General features: G+C 36.8%; 1 pseudogene; it reads left to right on the top strand.

Annotated features, from left to right (window-relative positions):
- Window positions 1–8,675: 8,675 nt before the first annotated feature.
- On the top strand, window positions 8,676–10,919 carry LOC143645744 (AP-2 complex subunit beta-like; annotated as a pseudogene).
- The last annotated feature ends 672 nt before the right edge of the window (window positions 10,920–11,591 follow it).

Raw genomic sequence — 11,591 nt, forward strand, 5'->3', positions numbered from 1 at the left:
TAAGAATGGGAAGAAGAGAGTACCACCTATTGTATGCCTATTTAATATTGTGCTAAAATATCACATCAAGGAAATAAAATATTGAGAAGATTGGAGAAGAAACAAACATACTATTATTTCAAATAATATGATTGTCTACATAGAAAATTCAAAAGAATACATGATCCATCACAAAATGTAATAAGAGATTTTAGCTGGTTGGCTAGATAAAAATTATCAATGTACAAAACTTTATTTCAGTTCTTTATACCACAGCTATCAGTTTTAAAATGTGACTTTTTAAATACAGTCACATAATATAACAAATACCTCGGTATAAGCAAAGCAAAAATGTTCAAAACTTTATGAAAAATTATGAATATTTATTTATTCAATAAATTACAGAAACCTAAATGATTGGAGAAATAAACCATTTATTTATTGAGAAATAGTCAACCACATCAAGATGTGCAATTATCCCCAAACTGATCCATAGATTCAAAGTCATTTCAGGCAAAATCTCAATATTTAATTTCATGGTACTTGGCAAGGTTATTCTAAAGTTGAAATGACTCATTCAAGTGAAAAAATAGCTAAGGTATTTTTAGAAAGAGAAGATTTGGGGTGGAGGCAAGCTACTGGATCTACTTGATTTCTTTTTATTTTATTTTACTTTATTTTTATTGTTTTCATTTTCTCTTTTTCTTTTGAGGGCATAAAAGAGGGGAGAAAAAGAGAACAAGAGATAGAGAAAGAGAAATAAAAAGAGAGGAGAGAAGTAGGGAGGAGAGAGAGTTTTATGGGCAGGTGAGCACAACATTCCTCATCTATCACCAAAATCTTCATCCAGATCATACTAGAGCAAAAAGTTGCATTGAGATTCCACCTGGGAGCTGATCACTTCTTGGTCTATTATTCAGAGCAACTTATTCAGCTTGCCTGAGGCTTGACATTGTCATCTTTACCAGAGTCATAATATTGAGATTTTATAGTATCTACCCTTTTGTGTCTGGCTTGTTTCACTAAAGATTATGTCCTCAAGTTTCATCCATGTAGTCATTTGCCTCGGGACCTCATTTTGTCTTATTGCTGCATAATATTCCATCATAGGTATATACCACATTTTGTTTATCAACTTGTCTGTTGTTGGGCACTTGGATTGTTTTCAGCTTTTAGCAATTGTGAATGGTGTCACTATGAACCTCGGTGTGCAGATGTCTCTTTGTGTCACTTCTTTCAGCTCTTCTGAGTATATACTGAGTAGTGGTATTGCCAGGTTATAGGGCAACTCTATGTTTAGTTTTCTGAGGAACCTTCAAACAATCTTCCAAAGTGGTTTACATTATACCTTCCCACCAGCAGTGAATAAATGTTCCAATTTCTCCACATCCTCTTCAACATTTGTAGTTAGCAGTTTGTTTAATGGCAGTCACTCTTACAGATGTGAGATGGTATCTCATTGTAGTTTTAATTTGCATTTCCCTTCTTTATAGCTAAAGAAGATGAGCAACTCTTCATGTGCTTTTCAGCCAGTTGTATTTGCTCTTCAGAAAAATGTCTATTCATATCTTTTGCCCTTTTTTTTTTTTAACATAGGCAAGCACTAGAAATCGAATCCAGGTCTCTGGCATGGCAGATGAGAACTTTACCTGCTGAGCCACCATCGCCCACCCTCTTTTGCCCATTTTATAATTGGGTTGTTTATTCTTTTGTTGCTGAGTTATATGATTTCTTTATATATACAGGATATCAAACCTTTTTCTAATGTATGGTTTCCAAATATTTTCTTCCATTGAGTTGGCTGCCACTTCACTTTTTTTATAAAATCCTTTGAGGCACAGAGATAGAGAGAGAGAGAGAGAGAGAGAGAGAGAGAGAGAGAGAGAGAGAGAGAGAGAGAGAGCATATTTAGAGCATTACATCCAAAAATACAAGGATATATACAGGATATATATTCTTCTCTAGTGCTTACAGAACATTCTTCAGGATAGATCATATGTTGGGACACAATTCTGGTCTTTATACATTTAATAATATTGAAATTATTCCAAACGCTTTTACTGATCACAACAGAATTAAGTTGGAAATTAACAATCATCAAAGAACCAGAACTTTTATAAATATATAGAGATTAAGCAACATACTTTTAAGCAATCAGTGGGTTAAAGAAGAGTTGTTAGAGGAATTGGTAAATATCTGGAGACAAATGAAAATGAAAATACAACATATCAGAACTTGTGGGGTGTGGCAAAGGCAGTGCTGAGAGGGAACTTTATTGCCCTAAATGCCTACATTAAAAAAGAAGAATGAACAAAAGTAGAGGACATAACTGATCATCTGGAGGAACTAGAGGAAGAACATCAAACTAACCCCAAAGCAAATGGAAGAAGAGAAATGACAAAGATTAAAGCAGAAATAAATGAACTGGAGACTAAAAACAACAATAGAAAGGATCAAACTAAAAATCGGTTCTTTGAGAAACTCAATAAAATTGATGGAACCTAGCTATATTAACAAAGAAAAAAAAAGAGGGGGTGCAAATAAACAAAATTAGAAAGACAAGGTAGTCATTACTATGTTTCCTGAAAAAATTTTAAAATCATAAGAGGATATTATGAACAACTATACACCAATGAACTAGACAACTTAGTTGAAATGGACAAATTTCCAGAAAAATATGAATTACCAGCCTGCTCAAGAATAAATAGATGGTCTTAGCAAACTAATACAAGTGAAGAGAATCAATTAGTTTAAAAAATCTTCCTACAAAGAAAAATCCAGGGCTGGATGGCTTCACAGGGGAATTTTATCAAACAATTCAAAAAGAACTAGTACCAATTATGCTCAAACTCTTTCAGAAAATTGAGGAAAAAGGATCATTACTTAACTCATTTTATGAAGCTAATATCACTTCAATACCAAAGCCAGATAGAGATGTTACAAGAAATGAAAACTACAGACCAATTTCCCTAATGAACATAGATGTAAACATTCTTTCGGCTATATATATCCAATTTTCCCATGACCATTTACTGAAAAGATTATTCTCTCTCAGTTCAGTGAGTTTGGGGAACTTGTCAAATATTAATTGACTATAGATTTGTTGGTCTGCTTCCACACTCTTGATTCAATTCCATTGATCAATACTTTTATCTTTAGACTAATATCATGCTGTTTTGATGACTGTGGCTTTGATTGTTTTCATGAAGATGTGACCCACCCAATTTGGGTGGTAACTTTTGATTAGATGATTTCCATGGAAGTGTGTCTCCACCACTGAAGGTGGAGTTGCTTATTGGAATCCTTTAAAAGAAGGAACATTTTGGAGAGAGTCCCTTTTTGGTAGAACCAAGAGAAAGCCAATAGACATCACCATGTTTGGCATGTGCCCTTCCAGCTGAGAGAGAACATTGAACGTCTTTGGTCTTCTTGAACCAAGGTATCTTTTTCCCTGGATGCCTTAAATTGGACATTTCTATAGCCTTGTTTTAATTGGGACATTTTCTCAGCCTTAGAACTGTAAACTAGTAACTTAATAAATTTCTCTTTTTAAAAGCCATTTTGTTTCTGGTATATTGCGTTCTGGCAGCTAGCAAACTAGAACAATAGGTATTGCATTTAATCTATAGATCAATTCAGGTAGATACTTGATTCTTTTAGTGGGTATTTTGAATGGAGTGTTTCCTTAACTGTTGCCATATTTAGATCATTATTTATATAGAGAAAAATTTTATTTTTTACATTAATCTTGTATCTCACCACTATACTAAATTTCTTTATTAACTCAATAGCTTTTTCATGGATTTCTCAGGATTTTCCAAGTATAAGATCATATCATCTGCAAATAAAGAAAGTTTTACTTCTTCCTTACCTATGTGTATGCTTTTTATTTCTTTCTCCTACCTAATCACTTTAGCTAGAACTTCTAGTAGGATGTTGAATAATAGTGGTGACAATGAGCAGCCTTGTCTCATTCTTGATCTTAAGGGGAATGCTTTCAATCTCTTACCATTGAGAATAATGCTAGCTATGGATTTTCATATATGCCCTTTATGATGTTGAGGAAGTATCCTATGATTCCTGCCTTTTGTAGTATTTTTACAAGAAAAGGATACTGAATTTTGTCTGGTTCTTTTTAGCATCAATCAATATGAGCATATGACTTTTCCTGTTGAATTTATTAATATGTTGTATTACATTCATTGATTTTCTTATACTGCACCACCACTGCATTCCTGATATAAATCCCACTTGGTTTTGGTATATAATTCTTTTAATGTATCATTGGATTCAATATGCTAGAATTTTGCTGAGATAGATAGGTAGATAAATAGATATGGTCTAATTCAGTTATTACTTTGTTTAAATTTTTGATTTCCTTACTGATTCTCTGTCTCATTGTTCTTTCAAGAGAGGAAAGTGATGTATTGAAATCTTCCACTGTTACTGTTGAAATGTCAATTGCTTCCTTGAATTTAGCCAGTATTTTCCTCATACTTTGGACCTCCTTGATTAGAAGCATAAACATTTATGATTTTTATTTTCTTCCTGGTGAATTCCCCCTTTTATTAATATATAGTTTCTTTCCTTGTCTCTTATGACATCTTTACATTTAATGTCTATTTTATCTGATGTTAATATAGCTACCCTTGCTTTCTTTTGGTTAAACTTTGCATAGAATGTCTTTTTCCACCCTTCCATGTTCAATCTATTTATATCCTTAGTTCTAAGATGAGTCTCTTGAAAGCAGCATATGGATGGATTATATTTGAAAATCCAACATTCAAGAGTTTATATTACTATAAAGGCAGCTCTTGAATTTACCATCTTAACTTTTAGTGTTTATTTATCAGATCTGCATATTATTTTCCCTCTCTCTCATAATCCTTTAAGTTACCCTTACTGTTATTCTTCAATTCTGTTCTCTCCTCCAGACCTCCTTCTCTTGTCTCTTTTTTTCAGTCAACAGAACTCTTGTTAGTGTTTCTTGTAGGACAGGTCTCTTGAAGGCAAATTCACTTAGCCTTTATTTGTCAATGAAGATTTTAATCTCTCCCTCAATTTTGAAGGACTTCTTGGCAGGACAAAGAATTCTTGGCTGGAAAACATTCTTGTTCAGAATCTTAAGCATATCATGCCACTGTCTTCTCACCTCCATGGTGGCTGTTGAGTAGTCTGAGCTCAGTCCACATAAGTGGTTTCCCTTACATATAATGAGTTGCTTTTCCCTTGCTGCTTTCATGACCTTTTGCTTCTCTTCAATATTGAACATTCTGATCAGTATGTGCTTTTGGAGTAGGCCTATTTGAATTTATTCTCTTTGGGGTTCATTGGATTTCTTTGATTTACATATTTATGTCTTTTTATAAGAGTTGGGAAGTTTTCTCCCATTATGTCTTCAACTAGCCTTCCTATCCTTTTACTCCTCTCATCCCCTTCTGGGACACTGATAATTCCTTTATTTCTGTGCTTCTTATTAGCTAATAGTTCCCTGAAATCTAGCTCACTTTTTCCATCTTTCTTGCCATTTGTTCTTTTATATGTTCAAGTACAATTGTCCTATCTTCTGCCTCTTCATTGGCTGTTGTGTGTTTCTACTATACTTTTCATTTGGTCTACAATATCTTTCATCTCTATGAGATCTGCTATTTTTCTATTTATTCTTTCAAATTCTTTTTTATGCTCTTTCAATGTCTTTTAAATATCTTTTATATTGCTATGAACATCCTTGATTAGTGCTTCCAAATTCTTTGTGTCCCCCTGCTCCCAGTATTTTAATTAGCTCATTTGACTGGGCTGTATTTGCATGAGTTTTAATGTGCTGTATGATTTTCTGTTGCACAAGGGGCATATAATGTTTCAATAAGATTACTTTGCAAGTTAATTTCCTTCATGTGTTTAAGGTTTTGTATTTAGATTCACATTGAAAGTCCCATTTTGGACTTGGTTTATCAATCCTTTCTCCCCAAACTGAACCCTGGATTTCATGTGGGGATTACAATTCTCCTTAAAGCCCTATTGAGAGCTAGGCAGATAGGTAATTTGCCAGACTGCACTTTCTGCTTCTTCCCAGAAGATGCTGTTCTTGAGCCACTTCTTCCTCTTAGGCCCACCTGTCCCTGATTACACATACTGGCTAAATTAATTATAAACCTGAAGTAATTCCAGCCAGGGCCCACATCTTGTGTGCCTGATGATTCTGGGGCACTCAGACTTTCACTTGGGATGATCTTGAGATGTGAGACTGGGTATTTCAGCTTCCCCTGCCCACGGGCAATAGGGAAATGTCTGGTAGGTGGTCACACATTTCAGCTGGCTTCTCTCCATCTGCATACACCTGAGGTCCCTGGGTCTCTGTGGGGGGACGGGAGCGATATCAGGACCCAAAACAATTCCCTCTTCTGGGCTCTGTGTTTCTGCCTTCTCCCTGGGGGAAGGCAAGTAATCTCTGCTGAAATAAATCAGGTGTCTGCAGCAGCTTGTCTCAGGGGTGGGCAGCAGACACTGTTCTCTGGCTAATTTATCTTTGTATGCAAGAAAATCAACTCTGTTAGCTTCCAAGTTCCCCCTGGGAACTCCTAGCCTTGGGAAAATCTCCCTAGCCAGCTGCTGGAGTAGACTGGAACCTGGCAGAGCTCACACACCCCCTTCTCTCCATCTCAATATCTCTGCTTTTCATTCAGGGTCTCCTTAAGTAGAGATGAAGACCCTCTCTTATCACTCACACCCTGGAACTGCTATCTTGGTAGTTTTTCAGTCCCTTCTCTTGTTACTAGGAACTGGGATGAATTCAGCCTCTCCTATTCTGCCATCTTGTCGGAAGTCCTGGACTAACTTGATTTCAAGACTTTTTATAGGGCTTTAATTAAGACAATTTGCCCCAGAGAAAGAGAGCAATGGAATAGTATGGGAACTCCTAGTAGCAAACCCAGTTTTTTTTTTTTTTTTAACCTGGGTAGGCACTGGGAACCAACCATCAAACCTGGGTCTACTGCCTGGCAGGAGAGAACTCTCCCTGCTGAGCTACCATGGTCCGCCCAATGAACCAATGAACATGGCCTCTTTTTTTTTTTGCAAACCCAGTTTTTAAGGGGAAAGTTTATAACAACTGCCATTGCAGAGCAGAGGATAAAGTTTAGATTATTCAATAAATGCTGCTTGGGTAAATGGTTATCCAAATGAATGGAACAAAGTTATGAAGGGAAGGAGGAAAGGAAGGAGGAATTCCTACCTTACACCATACACATAATTCAATTCCCAGTAGATTAACAATTTAAATAAGAGACCCATAGCCATAAAACATCCAGAACAGAATATAGCAGAATATCTTTATGACTTATGTGTAGAGAAGGATCTTATGAGCAAGACACAGAAAACAGCACAGACCATAAAAGAAATTACTGATAGAAACAGTACATTAAGACTGGAAACTTCTGTTCATCAAAAGTTGCCACTAGAATGTGAAACTATAATCCACAAATTAGGAGACCATCTATATGAAACCCATTTAAAACTTATGTACCTGACAAATAATTAGTATTCCAAATACAGAGAATTATTTTACACCAGGGAGAACAAGGAAAATATTCCAGTGCTGAAATTAGGAAAAGTCAGGAAGGGACATTTCAGATAAAAGGAAACCCTTATGACCCTCAATAAAAATTTACATTGCAGTTAATGAGTTAAAATATTAGGAAAATACAAACTGAAATCCAGAAATATATAATTTCATAGTCATCCAATAAGCAAAAATTTAAAACTCTGAAAATCTCAAGTTTTGTCAATGATATAAAGGGAATGTTCATTTATGCTGATGGAGGTGAAATATTTTCAAGAGCAATTTGGCAATTATGGTCAAGGTGAAGACGCTTATCCCCTATACTAGAATTATTTTTGTACCCATATTTCTCCAGGAGTCTTTGCACATACATGTGTGCAGGAAAGTAGGAATAAAAATTCATCAAAGCATTATTTCTAATAGCTAAAATTAAAAAAAAAAAACAGATTAAATGTCTACTAACTGGAAAGTTGACAAAGTATATTATATTCAGTGAATGGAATCTTATATTCAAAGAATGAAATGAGTGGAATAGGATCAAATGTACCAATTGGCTAAATCTCAAAAACTAGCAAAGCTCAAAAATGTTAGCTTCAGAATAATATGTACAGCATGATTTTTTTTTAAATCAATGAAAAAGTTACAAATCTATATAGTAATAAGATGAAGACGTGCATAGAAATTATAAACAGGCTAGTGGCTTCTTCCTGGGAGTGAGAAAAGGCACCGCAATCAGGGTGGTGAAACATGAGGACATGAGGCTTAGATTATATGGTGAGATTTTATCACCAAAAGCCTGAAGCATGTAGGGCAACTTGTTGTTTTGACACTTTTGAGTAATTCATGCAATTTTTATTTTGCTATTCTTTATAACTTTCCGTATGTTTTAAATATTTCATAATAAAAAATAAGGACACTGACAATAACACCTGGGGCCATGCTCTGTGGCTGCTGCTGCCACGTCCTCCCTTGCCTCCGATAGAGATTAATGATCCAAAACCATGACCAACTCCCAGTACTTTAAGACCAAGACCAATAAAAAAGAAATATTTGAATTAAAGGCTGAAAATAAAGAAAAGAGGAAGGTTGTGAAGAAAGTGATTGCTGCTAGGACAATGGGGAAAGATGTTAACTCTCTTCTGAAACCAGCAAGTCTCAACCAAATAGCAACTTACTAGATGTAAACCCACAGAACACTAATAAGCTGCTGATAGTCCTGAATGATACATTGAATGGGGCCAGATTTTCATCTTGGACTACCTGTCTAATTACAACCCTAAAGAAGACTGGAAGGCTCACAGCATCTGAGAGCAGGTAACTCCCCAGCTATCTCATTCCAACTCAGAAATGGTGCTCTTGGCAGCAAAAGTCCTCATATGATTTCCAGAGTTGTTACTCAAGGACTCTAACTACTACAATATGCTGCTGAGGAAATTAGCCCCTCCTTTTGTCACTTTGCTATCTGGGGAGCCAGAGATGCAGTATGTCACCCTGAGGAACATCAACCTAATTGTCCAGAAAAGGCCTGAAATCCAGAAAAGCCCTGAAATCTTGAAACAGGAAATCATAGTTTTCTTTGTGAGATGATCCCACCTATGTTAAACTATAAAAGCTGGGCATCACAATTTGTTTGGCATCACAAGCCAACATTTTTCAGGTTCTGGCAGAACTGAAGGAATATGCCATGGAGGTGGATGTTGACTTGATTCACAAAGCTGTGTGAGCCATTGAATGGTTTGCCATCAAGGTGGTGCAATCTTCAAAGTGCTGTGTGAGCACATTGCTTCATCTTATCCAAGACCAAAGTAAATTGTGTGGTCCAATAGGTGATTGTTGTCATCAAGGACATCTTCTACAAATATCCCAACGAATATGACAGTATTATTGCCATTCTATGCAAGAACTTTGGCTCATTGGATGAGCCATATGCCTGAGAAACTATTATTTGGATTACTAATAATATGCTAAAATTCTCTCTAGGAAATGAGTTATTAGAGAGCTTCTTGGATGTTTTGCATGATGAAAAAATCCAGTTGCAGCTCACTGAGCTTACTGTCATAGTGAAGTTGTTTCTCAAGAAACTATCAGAAACCCAGGAGTTGGTCCAGCAGATTTTGAGTTAGCAACCCAGCATTCTGATAACCCTGACTTTTGAGACCAGGGCTATATTTATGGGTGCCTTCTCTCAATGTACCTGTCACAGCCAAGGAAGTAGTCTTGTCTGAGAAGTCACTGATCTCTGAGGAGATAGATCTTATTGAGCCAACGCTGCTGGATGAGTTAATCTGCCACATTTATTCTTAGGTCTCTGTTTACTGTAAGCTCCCTAATGCATCTGTGGAATGAAGTCATGGAATTCATCACAAATACTTGCCAATTCATCATGGGAGCACTGATGTAGGCGACAGCCCTGTTGGCAACACCACTGCAACCAACCTGGAAAAGCCTCAGGGTATTATCCCCTCTCAAGGTAACCATCTGTCACTTAGTACACCACTGGTATCCTCCATGCAGATGGGAGCTATGGATCTCTTGGAAGGAGGACTAGATAGTTTAGTGGGATAGTCCTTCATCCCATCCCAAAGGTGCCTGCAACCTTTGCTCCTTCACCTACTCCTGCTGTATTCAGCAGTGGTCTGAATGACCTATATGAACTCTCCACAGGGATAGGCATGGCACCTTATGGATATGTGGCTGCTAAAACTGTCTGACAGTCTACAGTAAAGGGCAAAGTCTTGGTGATTTCAGAAACAGTCACTTATTGACAAAGGCATATTTACATGGAAATGAACTTCACCAACAAAGCTCTGCAGCATTTGACAGACTTTACCATCCATTTTAACAAGAATAGTTTCAGTATCATCCCCCACACTCCTCTGGCCATCCACACACCACTGATACTAAACCAGACCGTGCAGGTCTCCTTGCCTCTCAACACCTTGGGCTCAGTTATGAAGATAGAACCTTTGAATAATCTGCAGGTGACTGTGAAAAACAATATTGATGTCTTCTACTTCAGCTGCTTCATCCCATTCAAGGTATCTCTCATAGAAGATGGCAAAATAGAGTACCAGATCTTCTTTCAACATGGAAGGATATTTCCAATGAAAATGAACTTCAGTTTCAGATTAAGGAATGTCGTTTCAATGCTGGCATTGTTTCCAGCAAATTGCAAAACAACAGCTTTAATGCTATTGCCAAGAGGACAATGGAAGGGCTGTACATACTGTACCAATCACTGAAGTTCAGTAACGGCATTTGGATTTTGGCTGAGCTATGTATCCAGCCAGGAAAATCCAGTTATATGCTTTTGCTGAAACATTGAGCTTCTAAAATCTCTCAGTATCTCTATCAAGACAATGACAGGATTTTGAAAAACTAATAGACTGGTCTGGTGCCCTCTGGCCACCCTGTGATCAGTGCTAGCCAAGAACTCTTAACTGGAAGAAATTGTATCGATATGTAGAATATGAATCCAAACACCGAGGCCACTCAGTAAGTTAATTACTAGCCCAACCTTTGCTAACATTTAGGTACAACTTTGTATTCTGTTTCATGTAATAGAACCTCTCTGCTGAAAAGACAGAATCTATTGCTCCACTACAAGCTTCCCTTTTAGCCAGTTTCAATTTGGTTGAATTGGGGAAGTGGAATGGAGGCTATCCTGCTTTCTCTTCTCATCTGCTTCAATATGTCTTTGTAACTGCCAACTGGCATCAATACAAAGAGCAAGGGAAGCAAGCACATACCCTGAACTCTTTTAGGGGTCAGAAATTTTATGAGTGTCTATTCTCTCCCAAATTTGTTCCAGGTATCTCTGTTGTGAAGCTTGGGACTCTGGAGAGAAATGGGACAAGGGGGAATGTGAAGTTCGCCCTAAGAATGCTTGTCATTTTTTTATTCTTGTTGGGACTTTCCCTGGGGAAGATGGGAGTTGGGGAAGCTTGAACTGGTAACTTTGTCAATAAATTCTCAATTACATACACACACAAATAAGGGCACCTAACCCAACGACTCCTTCTTTTACAGAATGGCAGTATTCCAATGTTGGATT

This window comes from Tamandua tetradactyla, chromosome 9, assembly GCF_023851605.1.
Source record: "Tamandua tetradactyla isolate mTamTet1 chromosome 9, mTamTet1.pri, whole genome shotgun sequence".
Classification (NCBI taxonomy): Eukaryota; Metazoa; Chordata; class Mammalia; order Pilosa; family Myrmecophagidae; genus Tamandua; species Tamandua tetradactyla.